A 16,644-nucleotide genomic window follows, 5' to 3' on the forward strand; every position below is an offset into this window, starting at 1 on the left:
TTCTTCCTTGAATTTATTCAAAGTACCCACCTCTACAACACTACATGGGAGTCTGTTTCATTAATTGACCACTGATGGTAAATTTCTTCAATGTCCTTTCTCAGTTGAATTTATGCCCCCTCACATGCAGTCTAAGCAAGAGGAAGAAGTACTGAGCTTACTCAATCCATTAAAGGCCTTAAACACCTCAATAAGATCTCCTTGCAGGTGCCTAGTCTCCAGACACTGCAGTTTGTAGCAATTAAACCTTTCCTGGTTAGAGTACCCTTTTGTTCCTCTCACTAATCTCATTGCTGTTCTCTACACCTGTTACAACAGATCCACATCCTTCCTAAAATGAGGCCACCAAACCTGTAGATGTGACCTGACCACTGCCTTATACAATGGGATAACCACCTTCTTGTCAGTGCTGGCAAAATTCCTGTATATCATTGACAAAATCCCATGAGCTGTCCTGGCAGCCTCTTTGCACTGTTCAGAACTTGCATGTCTCACAGCACAATTACCCCAAAGGTGTTTTGTTTTCCATTAACCTCAGTGTTGTACCACAGCTGGTATGTTATTAATGGATTACTGCTACCCACATGCAGTACCTTGCATTTTCCAATGTTAAACTTCTATTGACCCTTCTCAGCCCGTCTGTGTAATTTGTCTACATCTTGTAGACAAAGTGTAATTGTCTACGTCTGTGTAATTTGTCTACATCTTGTAGTAGCATACTCTGATTACTATAATAAACATATTACTATGTTTAACTACCCTACCAACCTTGTATCATCTGCAAACAGACATTAAGCCTGATATGCCTTCATCGATATCATCTATATATATATATATATATATAGAAAACAACAATGGGCCCAGCACTGAACCCTGGGGGGGGGACTCTGCCAATAAAATTAGTCCAAGAAGAGTAGTGCCCATTGATAATCACTCTCTCTTCTCTCCCACTCATCCACCCCTTTATCCATAGCAATAACTTCCCTTTAATGCCACTGCTATAGATTGTATAGCAGTGTGTACAACAGTACTCAAAAGTTTTTCTGAAATCTAAGAATGATGTCAAAAATATTCTTTGCATCTAGTTACTTTGTTACAGTGTCACAGTATCCAATCCGATTGGTTCGAAAAGATTGCCCTTAGCAAATCTGTGCTGTGACTGCAGTATAACTGCATTCCTGTCTACGGTGATCTTACATTATTTCTTAAAGCAGTGACTCCATTTTCCCCATAACAGAAGTCAAGGTAATCAGTCTAATGATTCATGTCTCCCTTTGATTCCCCTTTATGAATAGGGGATACATTTGGACATCTCAGTCCATATGGACTTCCCCCAAATCCAGAGATGCACTCATAAGAATGGCTAAAGAGGCAAGCAAACCTCTTTAGCTGCCTCCTTGAATATAACTGGATAGATCCTATCCACACCAGTTGCCTCTTTTTGACATTTAGTTTCAACAATTTCTGCTCCTCAATTTTCTTCTCAGTTATCCTAAAATCAGCTCCCCAACTGAACTTCATATTATTTTAGCATGGATATAATCATCCCATGAATTTTTCTTCTCTGCCACTAGTGTCATCAGTTCCTTACCATCCATTTAGGTCTAAACTCAGAAATATCTCTTAGTTGGTATAAAATCCTCAGTAGCTTCTAAGATTACCTCTCTAACATGCTGCTTTAGTAAACAGTTATCCAGTAAATCCAGACAATTTTTGATATTGTGAATAAAATAACCAACCCCCACAAGTTCCAGTCAATATCCGGAAAACTAAAATTCTTCTTTATAACATATTCAGATTTGCTAGCACAATCTATTTCTTTGTACTCATCACAGTCATTTGGCCTATAACATATTCCTACTCTATTTTTTTTTTTCTTCAGTGCTTATATCACACCCAACTAGTCACCCACTTCAACTGCCTTAGCTTCTATGTGCTTCTTAACCTAGAGCATTATTCCCCCTGCTCCTATCCTCTCTATGTATAATATTTTCACCATATTCAAATTTTGCATCCCTTGTATATCTGATTAGCACCATGTCTCCAACATCCCTACATCTGCATCTGATGACTTAACCAGTATGTACTTCAAATTCAACGAATTTGGTTGAACTTGAAGTAGTATACTCCTGGCATTAATATAAGCAAGTAAACATGCCTGTGTTTACTCTTAGTAATCCTAATTTAGCCTTAGTCCATTGTATTTGTTTGTTCCATGACAATCCTCAACAAGCCTTGTGTTCCCCCAACCTCTTGTTTTCCATACAGAGTTAAAAACACATATCTAGTCACAGAATTTTATCAAGCATACCATTAAAGGGATTAATATGGTCAAATTTTGTATTAACACTACAATTTCATTAAACAAGCAAAAATGCATGATAGCAAAATTTTAAGGTGGCTCTCAACCTTTTATTTCATAAATGACAGATCTGAAACAGAAAATAAAAGATTCAAATTTCACCTAATGCATCATTAATTTGGGTTCATAGATGACTCAATAGTAAGTTTCATTTTCCCCATACAATATCCATGCAACAGCTTTATGAAAACTTAAAAACAAAGCCACTGTAACAGATGATCAACGAGTCTGGAGTCATGCTTTGTGTAAAGTTAATTAATTCTGCATGCGATTCACCAAACTTAGCCAATATAATAGCTGCTCCCAACCAGGGCCAGATTAAGGTTGAAATAGGCCCCTGCCATATTTAAATTTGAGGCACCTTTAATATATATAAAAACTTATTATTATCAGAAATTTTTAGAACTACTTTAGAAAATATTTACACCAAAAATCAGGCCCCCGGCCATAGCTGGTTTGGCCAGGGGCCTCACCCTAGTGTTAACAGGGCCCTGTTCCCAACAGAGAAAATTCAAGAAGCCAACAATTCAAATCCAACCTCTCCAGACTCAAAAAAATGGACAGAATGTTCCCCAATGCATTCCTTCAACTCATAAATCATCACAACATTGATTGCAAAAGGTTACTCAACTCTGAACCTACAGGAGTCCGATATCCAATAAAATGAAGCGAAATAAAAACAGCAGCCTGCTTCAACCCAGTAACTGCAACTGAAAGACAAAAGTGCTGTTATGCAAAATTTTTATTAATTCACAAGTATTAGCATTAGTAGAGGCATTTGATGCAAGAAAGCAAGCTTATGCAGCATCAGCCAAAAAAATTAAAGTAAAATAAATAAATAAAAAATAACCACTTCCACTTCACCCCTCTGTTCATTCGAAATACCTGTCCAGCCGAGCCTTAAACTTATTTAGGCTATCAACTTCCACGACAAGGGATGGAAGTCTGTTCCACCTACCAACCACCCGCTGGCTAAAGGCAAATTTCCGCACGTCTATCCTACATCTGTCTTTCCTCAATTTGAATTTATGCCCTCTCAGGTGATTATTCTGAGCAAGAGGAAGGATCCCATCAGCATTGAGCATGCTCAAACCATTCAAGGCTTTGTACACCTCTATCAGATCACCTCGCTGCTGCCTAGTCTCCAGACACTGTAATTCGCAAAACTTAAGCCTTTCTTCGTAAGAGCACCCCTTTGTTCCATTCACTAATCTTGTTGCCCTTCTCTGTACTCGTTCCAGCAGCTCTACATCCTTCTTGAAATGAGGTCTCCAGGCCTGTATACAGTACTCTAGGTGTGGCCTGACCATCGCCTTATACAATGGAATAATCACCTCCTTATCCCTGCTGGAAAAATTCCTGTATATCATTGACAATACTCCATGAGCTACTCTTGCAGCCCGTCTGCACTGCTCAGAGAACTTCATATCTGCCTGCACAACCACCCCCAAGTCCCTTTCATTCTCTACCACTGTCAGTGTAGTACCACAGAGTTGATACGTTGCTCTGGGGTTGCTGTTTCCCATATGTAGTACTTTACATTTGTCAATGTTAAACTTCATTTGCCACCTCTCAGCCCATCTGCTCAACCTTTCCAGATCCTGTTGCAGCAGCATAGTGTCAGTAGTGTCCTTGACAACCCTGCCAACCTTCGTATCGTCTGCAAACTTGGACATTAAGAGACAGAAAACAATAAAGGACCCAACACTGAGCCCTGAGGGACTCCACTAATAACATTAGTCCACGATGAGCAGTGTCCATTGATTACCACTCTCTGTCTTCTCCCCCTCAACCACCCCTTTATCCATAGCAGCAATTTGCCTCCAATGCCACACTGCTCCAATATAATTCCTATTCATTGTTAATGGTTATATGAAATCTGCTATGTATTCGATTTTATTTCCTTTGTACCGTATTATCTGACCCTAGCCATGTGCTGTGATGGGCTTGCTGTGTTTGCAATTAATGAATATTTATTTATTAATTAATTACTTTATTTATTAAATTTACTCAAATAATTATTTCTGCATACAGGTAAACATATGTTTCTAATTCAGAACTGCCACACAGTCAGAGACATTTATTTCTATACTGCACTGTATTCCTAGCTTTGAACATTTCTGTTTATTTTCCTTTGAATGCATAATTCAATAAATGATCTGAGAAGTTTACAATAACAGTGAACTAAAAAAGAATTTTGCCATACTTTGTGGCATCATGGATTTAAATACCCTATACATGCCGAATGACCACTCAATACAGAAAATTAACACGCATTCAGCTGCAGAAAACATGGTTCACTCTGCAAACCCTGAACCAGAAAATTCATGAAAATGTAGTAAGAAAAAAAAAAAAAAAAAAAAAAATCAAATTTTCCCTAGTTTGATATACAAAAAAAACAACAAAAAACACTTTTCCGCAATGATAACAGTAATAGCCATGTAGTGCATGGAAGCCACTGGGGTAAAAAAAAAAAAAAAAAATATTTCACCACTGAACACAACACTTCTATTAAGCAGACAGGTGTCTCCAGTCATTCTTTTAAAGGTTATAGTTGTACTTGTTTTTCAATTATGAAAGGTGCAATTTTTAAAAAAATATTTCACTAGCAAACTATAATATAAAATTAAATTTGATAGTTAATATTAATTTCCTCAACTAGTGTTAATTCCTTTCAGGAAAACTATTTAATAAAGTTATGGCTATAAAGCACCTAATCACATAGTAGCTTATTTCATATGATTGTGCTGTACAAAAATAGTTTGAGGGCAACAGGTTGGGTACCTCTGGGTTTGGTCCTAAGGAAAGGATATGCCATCTCCACCTTGGAAGCTGGAGGCCACCAAACACCAGTAGTCCCTTCTTATACTCCTATGAATGATTTCTTCTGTGGTAAATCGATTCCAGTCTTTTATATCATCCAAAGAAAGATATTTCTTGAAAATATAGTCAACAGCATATTTATAATCTATGCATTAGCAGTTTTGTAGCTATCCAGCTAACTTAAATACACTAGCAGTCAATGAGCTTTGCAGCTGTCCACCTTGGCTATAAACAAGGTGGGTAACTTCTTGTATAAAAGAAGTAATAAAAAAAAAAAAACTGAAAAACATAAAATAAATTCAGCCTGCATTCTCTGATTTCAAGATATATGAAACCTCAGGATAAAAAGAGAAATCCCAAGCTAGTATCCAAGTTTACAGAATAATTATTAAACCCATAAACAAGTACAAAGAAGGGCAACGAGATTGACGAATGGAACAAATGGTTGCTGTTACCAAGAAAGGCATAAGTTCTGCAAATTGCTGCGTTTGGAGACTAAGCACCTGCGAGGTGATATAATTGAGGTGTAAAAATGGTTTAAGCAAGCTCAATGCTGATGGGAATTTTTCCTCAGATTACTCACCTGAGGGGACATAAATTCAAACTGAGGAAAGACAATTGTAGAATAGATGTGCAGAAATTTGCCTTTAGCCAGCGGGTGTTTGATAGTTGGAACAAACTTCCACCTGTCGTAGTGGAGGTCAACAACTTAAATAAGTTCAAGGCAGAACTAGAAATACTTGGAGTGAATGGATGGGTGAAATGGGAAGGGGTTTTTTTTTTTTTGGCTGATGCTATATAAGCTTGCTTTCTTGCATCATATGCCTCTACCAATGCTAACTGCAAAAGCAAATATACCCAGCAACATGAAATCAACTTGTAATGATATACTTAATAAAAAATATAGTAAGCCGACATTAATTTGTTATAAGTGCACATAACATCATTAACTGGTAACTTTATGTATATCTAAGTTACCAGTTAATGATGTGAGGGGGTTAATTTTTTGTTGAAAATCAATCCCTTTACATCATTTTATCTGTAAGTTAGAGAGCAACTTTTTTTTTTTTTAACAAAATTAATCCCTTGACATCTTTTTCTTTATATAAGACAGTGAACATGAAAATACAGAGAATTAAGTAATAATGGTGGTGTAACACCCATGAATAGAATGAGAAGAAACTATTTGTAAATTTAGATATTACAACTTCATCATATTGATAAATTCCCTTGTGAAACCTCTATCCAAATTGGAAGTTCTTATTTAGCTGCTGAATAGATATTATGCCACACCCACCATGTTTGTCCACCAAAATTCACCACACATTACATATATAAAATAAAGAAACAAAACTATCAGCATTCAAATATAAAACAGTCTCTTTGCTAAATGATTTTGCTGATCCAACTGGAAGTTGTGATGAAGTGTATAAGGATTAGCTACATCTAAAGAACATTATGAACAACCCTCCCGCTCTCATTCTCTAGTAGCCAACACAGCTTTACAAAATTAAGGAAAAATATAATGTATAAATTATTCAAATACCATAGCTCGATAACAACTGAAAAATACAAATTATTTTTACATTAACATATTTTAAAATTATACCTTGATAAGAACATGACAAAAAAAATCAGAATGTCAAAATATATGTTGTAACGCACTTCCATAATTTAACACAATACTGAAATACATAAAGATATGGAAAAGAAAAGATATATAAAGAATACTGAAATGAATAACATATATATCATATGGACTGCGAATATGAAAATTCATAAAATTATAGATTCGTTTACTATATCAAACATGAAACTTAATTTCAAGAGAGAAAAAAAAAAAAAAAACTTGTATAACAGCAACACTATTACAATCTGTATTTTGTAAGACACCGGCCTTAAAAAAGGTTGCAGGTTTGTTTTTTGTAGGATGGGGGGGGGGGGGTTCGACTGCATAAACTGATCTTAATATTACCTACTAAAAGCTAATTTTTCATTAGTTATCAGTTACATAAGTTTTTCTGGAGAGCACCTGACCTGGAAATCCCAAGCGAAAACGATCTGCATTACAAACCAAGGAAATAAATAATAACTCACAGCTGATCAAAACTTAACTTTTTTTGGGGGGTAAGGGGTGCTTTAAAATGTTTTGATTAAATGATGAGAAGCTACTGAAAGAATAACATCGATCCGTTCCTTTTTTTTTTTTAAACAGTAATGTATCCACTGACGCTTATCAATCCAAGAAAACCAAAGCAGTTAATCATTCGTGATCTCATAATTATTTAATAAGCTTTTCAACTGTCCCTCTAATATTTTCGGTAGAGATCTGATCCAATTTACATGGCTAAAACAAATAAACAAATTACAAGATGGCAAAGTAATTCATTCAAGATTCCTGACGTTTCTGACGCTTGGCGTAACTACAGATCAGAAATGTGTTCATTTGAATTTAATTTTTATTTTTTGTCTCAAGTTAACTTAATATTACTTCTAGACACGAGAAGAGACACAACAGTAGTTGTGTTCGGTATACTGCACTTACTGTGTAATACCGATACCAATGACACAGAGACGCCATTTCAGATGTCGATACCACAATTGAACGAAAGAAAGAAACGCTGCGTTGTTCTATTCTTTTGGATACTACAACTTATCTTATAGCACGGATGAACTATACTAAAAGTATAAGAACACTCACCAAATTAGTGTCAATTTATTCCAAAATAAAAAATATTGACCACCCAGATCGCTCCTAAAACAGATAGTACGAATGTGTCACCGTTCGAAATCTACCCACAATCCTATGCGTGTGTGCGCAAATATCGCAGTAAGTACAGCCAAAATATGTTAACGTACAGCAGACTTTAAGATCTACTATGGTAAAAAGGTTAGTACAGTGTATATATTTTGTTGTACTTGAAGATGATCACTGTAGCAAGCAAAATAGTACAGATTACAAATCTTGTCAAATTTATATCAGTATTGATTCATTCAAAACTAGTAAAAATATTAATGCGACACCATTACCATCAGCAGTATAATAAATGATACGAAGGTCTACCGAAATCCAATTAAAAAAAAAAAAAAAGTTATTAGCATTTCAAAAGTTACAATTAGTAATAATAAATATAGCTAAGGTATAATTCAGCTGAAAAACAATATAATAACAAATCTGCATTACAACAGGTTTATTAATGCATATGATTTTGTATAAAGAAGTCCAAACGTTACCATCATTTCAAAAAAAAAAAAAGTCAGAGAAATTAAGAAGCCAACTTAATTTCAAATTAACGTTAAAGGGGTATTAAATTACTAGCAATTTTTTTACGTCATCTGTAAAGTTTTGAAACAAGCAATTTACCAAGTTTAGAATCTATTTATTTTTAGACTAATAGAGTCTAAAGATCATACGTTTCGCGGATGAATTGTCTACCGCTTCTTCAGTGATTGCAATTGCGATGTTATCCCATCATAAAAAGACCAAGACAAGGCAAATACCATGACACCAATCAGTACCATAGGTATATTGATAGTTGATAAGCAGACATTGCAGCCGATACACACAGCATGGGTTTGTTAAGGGAAAGTCTTGTCTGACAAATTTGATTGGTTATTATGATGTGGTCACAAAGGAACTGGATGCGAAAAATAATTTTGATATCATATACTTGGATTTCAGGAAAGCTTTTGACACTGTTGCGCATGGAAGACTACTGTACAAATTGGAGCAGAATGGTATTAAGGGTAAGTTGCTACAATGGATAAAAGGATGGTTAAGTGGGAGAAGACAGAGGGTGGTAATCAATGGGTGCTGCTCTTCATGGACTAATGTTATTAGTGGAGTCCCACAGGGTTCGGTGTTGGGTCCACTGTTGTTTTGTGTATTTATCAATGATATTGATGAAGGTATATCAGGCTTAATGTCGAAGTTTGCAGATGACACAAAGGTTGGCAGGGTTGTTAATGACAGTAATGGCAGTGTGCTACTGCAACAGGATCTAGATAATTTGGGCAGATGGGCTAAGAAGTGGCAACTGAAGTTCAACCTTGACAAATGCAAAGTACTGCATATGGGTAGAAGTAACCCCAGAGAAACGTACCAACTGTGTGGTACTACACTTAAGGTGGTAGAAAATGAAAAAGACCTGGGAGTAATTGTGCAGTCAGATATGAAGTTTTCTGAGCAATGCAGACAGGCTGCTAGGGCAGGTCATGGGGTTTTGTCAATGATATATAGGAATTTTGCTAGCAGGGAAAAGGAGGTGATTGTCCCTCTGTATAAGGCAATGGTCAGGCCACGCCTTGAGTACTGCGTACAGGTCTGGAGGCCTCATTTTAGGAAGGATGTAGATTTGCTTGAGCGTGTACAGAGAAGAGCAACACGATTGGTGAGGGGAATGAAGGGATTCTCTTACCAAGAGAGGCTTAAGTTCTGCAAATTGCAGTGGCTGGAGACTAGGCACCTGCGCGGTGATCTGATTGAGGTCTATAAGGCCTTGAATGGGTTGAGCACGCTGAATTCTGATGGGATCCTTCCACTTGTTCAGATTACGAACCTACGGGGACATAAGTTCAAATTAAGAAAGGACAGATGTAGAATAGATGTGCGGAAATTTGCCTTTAGCCAGCGGGTGGTTAATTGCTGGAACAAACTTCCATCTGTCGTTGTGGAAGTTGATAGGTTAAATAAATTTAAGGAGGAACTGGACAAGCATTTGGAGGGAATGGTGTGATGATTTTTTTTTTTTTTTTTTTTTGGCTGATGCTGCATAAGCTCCTACACTTGCTTTCTGGCATCATGTGCCACTACTACTACTACTACTACTACTACACAACAGTAAATGAACATGCATAGAGGGACGCATCTCAATGCGAATAAAATATTTGTTTTCAAAAAACTGTTTGAAACAACCACAGAAAAATTGCAGTTCAAAAATAGGTATCTGTTTTTACCATATGGAACAGACAGTCCCCTAGTTCAAAATTCTGGGTATGCTACTGGATAAAAAGAGCCAGCACACATTGTAGACTGACTGGCAAAATTATATACTGATAATTTTTTTTCTGACTGAGAAAATTATTTAGAAAGGAAATATTCTTTAGAAAATCTCCTACCATCACGTACAGCGATGAATTCTACAATGAATCCCGAAAAGACTTCCATCTGTTGTTGCGGAAGTGGGCAGGTTGAATAAATCCAAAGAACTAGTCAAATTATTGGATGGGGACGGACAGGTGATTTGTGATTTTTTTTTTTTTTTTTTCTGGTGCTTTATGAGCGTGCTTATTGCATTATGTATCACTGCTACTACTACTACTACTACCAAGAATCCGATCATTATTGAGCTTCTCAAACCATTCAAAGCCTTAAACACCACAATCAGATCACCTCGCGGGTGCCTGGTCTACAGACGCTGCAATTTGCAGAACTCAGGCGTAGATAGCAAGGTTTTTTCCCCAGAAACTGTTTTTTTTTTCGTCAGCAAAACAGGCAAATCGATCAGAGAACACACGCAATTTATAGACATAATACATAAAACGGTTATACAGTATGAATCAGAGCTGTAATACTCAATACGTTCTACGTTGATTTTAATATTTGTAAAATAATAAGAGGAGTTTACCTCAATATAGAACGTAGAACAGTTCCAATTAGATAGTATGAATCAGAACTGTAATACTCAATACGTTCTAGGGAATTGTTCTACACTATATTGAGGTAAACTCCTCTTATTATTTTACAAATAAAACGGTTATATGTAAGAAATAATAGGGGAGGCCCTAATATAATAATTTCAATTTTGCCCTTTCTTGTACTCCCAGCAGTTCTACATTATTCCTAAAATGAGGCTTCCAGAACCTTGTGTGCTGTCCTCAAGATGGGGCCTGACCGTTACCTTATACAAAGGGATAATCACCTCCTTATCCCAGCTAACAAAATTCCTGTATGTCATTGACAAAGCCCCATGGTCTGTCCTGGCAGTCTGTTTGCATTGCTCAAAGAACTTCATATCTGACTGCAGAATTATCCCCTGGTCTTTTTCATTTTCCACTACTCTGAGTGCAGTGCCACACAGTCCGTACGTTACTCTGGGATTACTGCTATCCCTGTGCAGTTCTTTGCATTTGTCAATGTTAAACTACAGTTGCCACTTCTCAGCCCATCTGCTTAACTTTTCTAGATCCTATTGCAGTATCACCCTCGTGGGTAGCACAGTTGGTAGAATCGACGTCCTCCACATACCGGGTGGAAAAGACCCGAGTTCGATGACGGGAGGAATTTTTATAGGCCTTTTTCACAATGTGGCTGAGTTAGTCGGTCTCAGGCGACGGTATCATAGTTTTTCTCCAGGAAACTCGGTTTTCTCGTCCAGCAAATCGACCACAGAACACACGCAATTTACAGACAGTATACACGGAACAATACGAACTCCGTACTAAAAAACCCAACTACTACTACTGCTGCATACACAACCCTGCCAACTTTTGTATCATCTACACATTTGGACATTACGCCTGATATAGCTTTATCAGTATCCTTGGTCAGGGCCATGCAAAGGTGCTTGGAAGCCCAGATGTAAAAGGGGTTAATGGGCCTCGTTTATTTATATTGACAATAATGCCTCCCTCGATTGAGCCCCGTAGCTCTGGGCCCTGGTGCGGAGCATCCAATGCATCTGCTATTTGCATGGTCCTGTCCCTGATAAATATAGAAAACAACAATGGGCTTTTCAAAGTTTCTTGGTACTCATAGAAGAAACTGCATTTTTAAGCACTTCCATTGCGAGTAAAGAGTAGGAATGAGCGAATTGTATTTCTGGTTATCTTTCCCCCAGATTGATCGGTAGGTATTTCTCGTTATCATTCCAAACTACAGAATAATAGGTAGTTATTTCTCATTATCTTTCCCAACCCTATAATCAAGGTTATATCGTTAGGAAAGAGCCTATCAAGTAATTGATTGGCAGTTTGTGTCCAGTTTACACTTTCAATTTTATTTGAGGTTACTGTATTAAAGATATCACAATTTATCTCTACTTATCTCAAATATAAGACTATACGCACCTTGATTTACAGTTACGTGCACAAAATTTCGACTTTATTGCTTTAGCATATTTCCTTTCCTCGTTTTTAAAATTGCCCTCATGGGTATCACAGTTGGTATAATCAACGGATGGGAATGACCTGAGTTCGAATCTTTTGTAAAATTATGGATATGTAACTGCAACAGGATCTAGAAAAGTTAGGCAGATGGACTGAGAAATAGCAATTGAAGTTTAACATTGATAAATGCAGAGTACTGCAATGGGTAGCAGTGACTCCAGAGAAACGTACCAACTGTGTAGTGCTTCACTTAGGGTAGCGGAAAATAAAAAAAGACTTGGGTGTGCAGTCAGATGTGAAGTTCTCTGAGCAATGCGCATAGGCTCCCATGTTTTTTCAATGACATATAGGAATTTTGATAGCAGGGATAAAGAATTGATTATCCTATTTATAAGGCAATGGTCTGGCCATGTCTTTAATACTGACACAGGTCTGAGGCCTCATTTTAGGAAGGATGTAGAGATGCTAGAAACAAGTACAGAGAAGAGCAACGAAATTGGTAAGCGGAACAAAGGTGCTTTGGTTCTGCAAATTGCAGCATCTGATGACCAGACAACACACCTGCGAAGTTATCTGATTGAGCTACTTAAAATTTGAATGGATTGAGCAAGCTCAATGCTGATGGAATTCTTCTGTTTACTCAGAGCACACACAAGGAGAGGGCACAAATTCAAATGAGGAAGGAGGGTTACAGAATAGATATGCAGAAATTTTCCATGCCTTTAGCCATCTAACATCATAACAGACGGAACAAACGTCAGTCTGTTAGGAAAATTGATAGCTTAAATAAAATCAAGAAAGAACTAGGCAAACTATTGGAGGAAATAAATAGGTGAAATGGGAGGTGTAGTTTTTTTTTTTTTTTGGCTGATGATGTATAGGATTGCTTTCTTGCATAATTTGCCTCTGCTAACACTAATGCTTATTGTGGAAAAACTTAAGTCCTTTAATAACCGACCTTTAAGATCAATAGTCGCGCTATGCCACGGTGTAGATTCGGCATTCACATCCATTAGAGCAAAAGAATAGCGGACACTTATTAGAAAGCATATGGATCCTGGAGGAGAAAGGAATCCGTTTGAAAATGGCATATCTGTTGGGTCAGGGTGACTAATTTGTCATAGCCTGATGTTACCATCGCTCCTACAGCATCATACGGAAAAGGACTCGAGGGAAAAAGTATTATAGTCCTTTTGGTCGCATTAGTTGGACAATGGCCGCATGATTTCTCATCGATACTCGCATCTTTCACACAGCAAACTGAGCAAAATATATGCAATTTACTAACATAATATACCAATTTGGCCACCTTTTATTCTTCAGAACATCCTCGATTAGATATGGCACAGAAAGCATACAACAGGGACGATGGTACAGCTGGATTAAGTTGTTGCAAATTGAATGGTTGCAGATCTGAGGAGTTCGTTCTACCTCTTCCCACAGGTTTGCAATTGGACTGAAATCTGGCGAAGGACACCACTACAGTAGACCGAATTCACTTTCATATTCCTGGAATCAGTATACAATCTATATAATTCTGGCCTTGTGACATGGCTCATTGTCCTCTTGGAAGAAACCATTTGCAGAACACAATGCAAAATGAAAAAGTGCACCTCATCAGAAACAATTTTCAGGAAACAAACGTTGGGTCCCATTAGGGGCCCAGCGGCTTAATGACCAGAGTAATACCGGTACACGACACTACATATATACAAACTCCATACACCTTTAAATCTTTGGCATTGACAGTGTTCTGTTTCACACTTACAATGTACACTACACGGAGATGGGGGAAACCCCTGGTGCCATTTGACACTAAACACACTCTACACATAACATTTGTTATCCAAATGTTCCTCCACGGCTATCAAGGGGAGAGCCCAACGTGCACGACAAAAACACTCCCTAAACGATTACAATGCCATCACTAATCACCATTGTTCACACCTCGCGGAATAGATCCGACTCACGTGGTTTTCAACACATTCTGTTACACCGCGAAATAGCAGCAAATGGTATTCGTCAGATCACGCAACTTTTTCTTTCCATTCCTATACTGTCCATTCTTATTGTTGTTCCTTAGTGCACTTGAACTATCGTCTTGTTTTCGCTGACAAGAGTAAAACCCGTTTGGTTTCATGGCTGTGGTACTCCCTCTGTAACAAAGCAAGACAGGTTGTACGTTTGAAATGACGCTTTGGTCACCACTATTTTACTGGGTTGTTATTTGACTGTAGCCTTTCTGTTGCTGTGCAGATGGACACAAGTCTTGTCAGCTTCGGTTGGCCTCTCTCATTAACGAACTGTTTCCGACCACTGGATCGCCACTGACTGTATATTGTTTGGTTATTCGAACAATCTAGATATACAGTGTGTGTTAAATGTACTAAACGCAAAAACAACAAAGGCGATGAGGTGTCACAATATGGTGAGGTGTCACCCTATCGTGTCTGTAAATTGCGTGTGTGTTCTGTGATTGAAATGCTTATTTGCTGGAGAAGTTTCCAGAAGAAAAACTATGCCACCCTCTCCTGAGATCGAACTGAGCCACGTTGTGAAAAAAACATTTAAAAAATTCTTGTATTACTGACGGAATTCGAACGCAGGCCTTTTCCACCCAGTGTAGCAAGGACGGTGACTATATCCACTGCTACCTGCGAGGGTACCAGAGATAACCGTACATGAAAACTAAAGCAGATTTACAGTTTCCACAATACTTTCACCAGCACGTCTGGCACAGCCTACCTTGCTACAGTCAAAGTCACTGAAGTATTTATATGGCCCATCTCTCATTGAATTGCACATTACATCATCATATATAGTCAATGATATATAGGAATTTTTCTAGCAGGGATAAGGAGGTGATTATTCCCTTGTATAAGGCAATGGTCAGGCCACACCTAGAGTACTGTATACAGGCCTGGAGGCCTCATTTCAAGAAGGATGTAGAGCTGCTGGAACGAGTACAGAGAAGGGCAACTAGATTGGTGAATGGGACAAAGGGGTGCTCTTACGAAGAAAGGCTTAAGTTTTGCGAATTACAGTATCTGGAAACTAGGCACCAGCGAGGTGATCTGATAGAGGTGTACAAAGCCTTGAATGGTTTGAGCATGCTCAATGCTGATGGGATTCTTCCTCTTGCTCAGAATAATCACTTGAGAGGGCATAAATTCAAATTGAGGAAAGACAGATGTAGGATAGATGTGCGGAAATTTGCCTTTAGCCAGCGGGTGGTTGGTAGGTGGAAGAGACTTCCATCCCTTGTCGTGGAAGTTGATAGCCTAAATAAGTTTAAGGCTCAGCTGGACAGGTATTTCGAACGAACAGAGGGGTGAAGTGGAAGTGGTTATTTTTATTTATTTATGTTACTTTTTTTTTTGGCTGATGCTGCATAAGCTCGCTTTCTTGCATCAAATGCCTCTACTAATGCTAATGCTAATGCTAATATATATCTGCCCATCGTCTTCGCAGTAGCATAGCGGTTAAAATCACCTTCCTCCCTATAAGTGGTGATAAAGGCTCAGTTTCGAATTCAGACAATGACGCGAACAACTTTGAGGCCTTTTTTAATCCTTCGCTTGGTTTGCAGGTCTCAGGCTAGGACAGCAAAGTTTCTCCCCCTGCAAACTTGGAATTTTTATCCAGTAAAACAGACAAACCGATCAGAGAAGACATGCAATGTATGGACATAATACACACGAGTAGATAAGGTATAAAGAGGCTGGCCCCAATAAGACAGTTTTTAATGGACTTGCCCATCTTTTAATAACATTACATGTTATGAACATGTAATGTTATAAAAAAGGCATTGCATTTCATGAAAAGGGCAAGTGTACCTAATAAAGCGACTAATCACCTTACTTATGCTTCATAGAATTAGTTGCCTTGATGCAAAAACAAAATAGCCAGTTAAAATTTCTCCTACCTGGAGGGGGTTCGAAATCTGGGCTTTTACAGACAGCGTAAAAATTAAATTATCATATTAGGCCACCTGAATAATTTTATTCATCTGCGGTGCACTGTGTATTATTTCCATAAATTGCGTGTGTTCTACTGTCGATTTGCCTGTTGTTTGCTGGACGAAAAACCCGAGTTTCCGTTAGAGACAGTGTAAAAAAATTCAAATTATTTATTAGGATCACCCGCAATTGATTATATCTACCCATGTGTTTTGTGCCTGTAAATTGCTTGTGTTCTCTGGTCGATTTGCCTGTTTTGCTGGACGAAAAAACCCAGTTTCTGGGGAAAAAAACAAAACCTTGCTCTCTACGCCTGAAGCCGACTAACGCAGCCACGGAGTGAAGAAACCCATTAAAGTTCGTCGCGTTATCGAAGGGGATTGGAACCCGGGC

At 37.9% G+C, this 16,644-nt stretch overlaps 1 protein-coding gene across 5 annotated transcripts in view; it reads right to left on the bottom strand.

Moving 5' to 3' along the window:
• Positions 1-8,000, bottom strand: part of LOC150089027 (lissencephaly-1 homolog) — a 212,618-nt gene extending 204,618 nt beyond the window's left edge. For 2 of the 5 annotated variants that reach the window (XM_090369785.1, XM_090369784.1), the window contains exon 1: positions 7,887-7,997. The gene's annotated coding sequence lies outside the window, so the exon portion shown is untranslated. Of the gene's footprint in view, positions 1-7,730; positions 7,748-7,886 lie in introns of those variants that run through there. The other 3 variants (XM_090369782.1, XM_090369781.1, XM_090369783.1) reach the window with 3 other exon arrangements.
• Positions 8,001-16,644: the final 8,644 nt, after the last annotated feature.

This window comes from Mastigoproctus giganteus, chromosome 3 (genome assembly GCF_048544385.1).
Source record: "Mastigoproctus giganteus isolate SK-2022 chromosome 3, ASM4854438v1, whole genome shotgun sequence".
NCBI classification, from domain to species: domain Eukaryota; kingdom Metazoa; phylum Arthropoda; class Arachnida; order Uropygi; family Thelyphonidae; genus Mastigoproctus; species Mastigoproctus giganteus.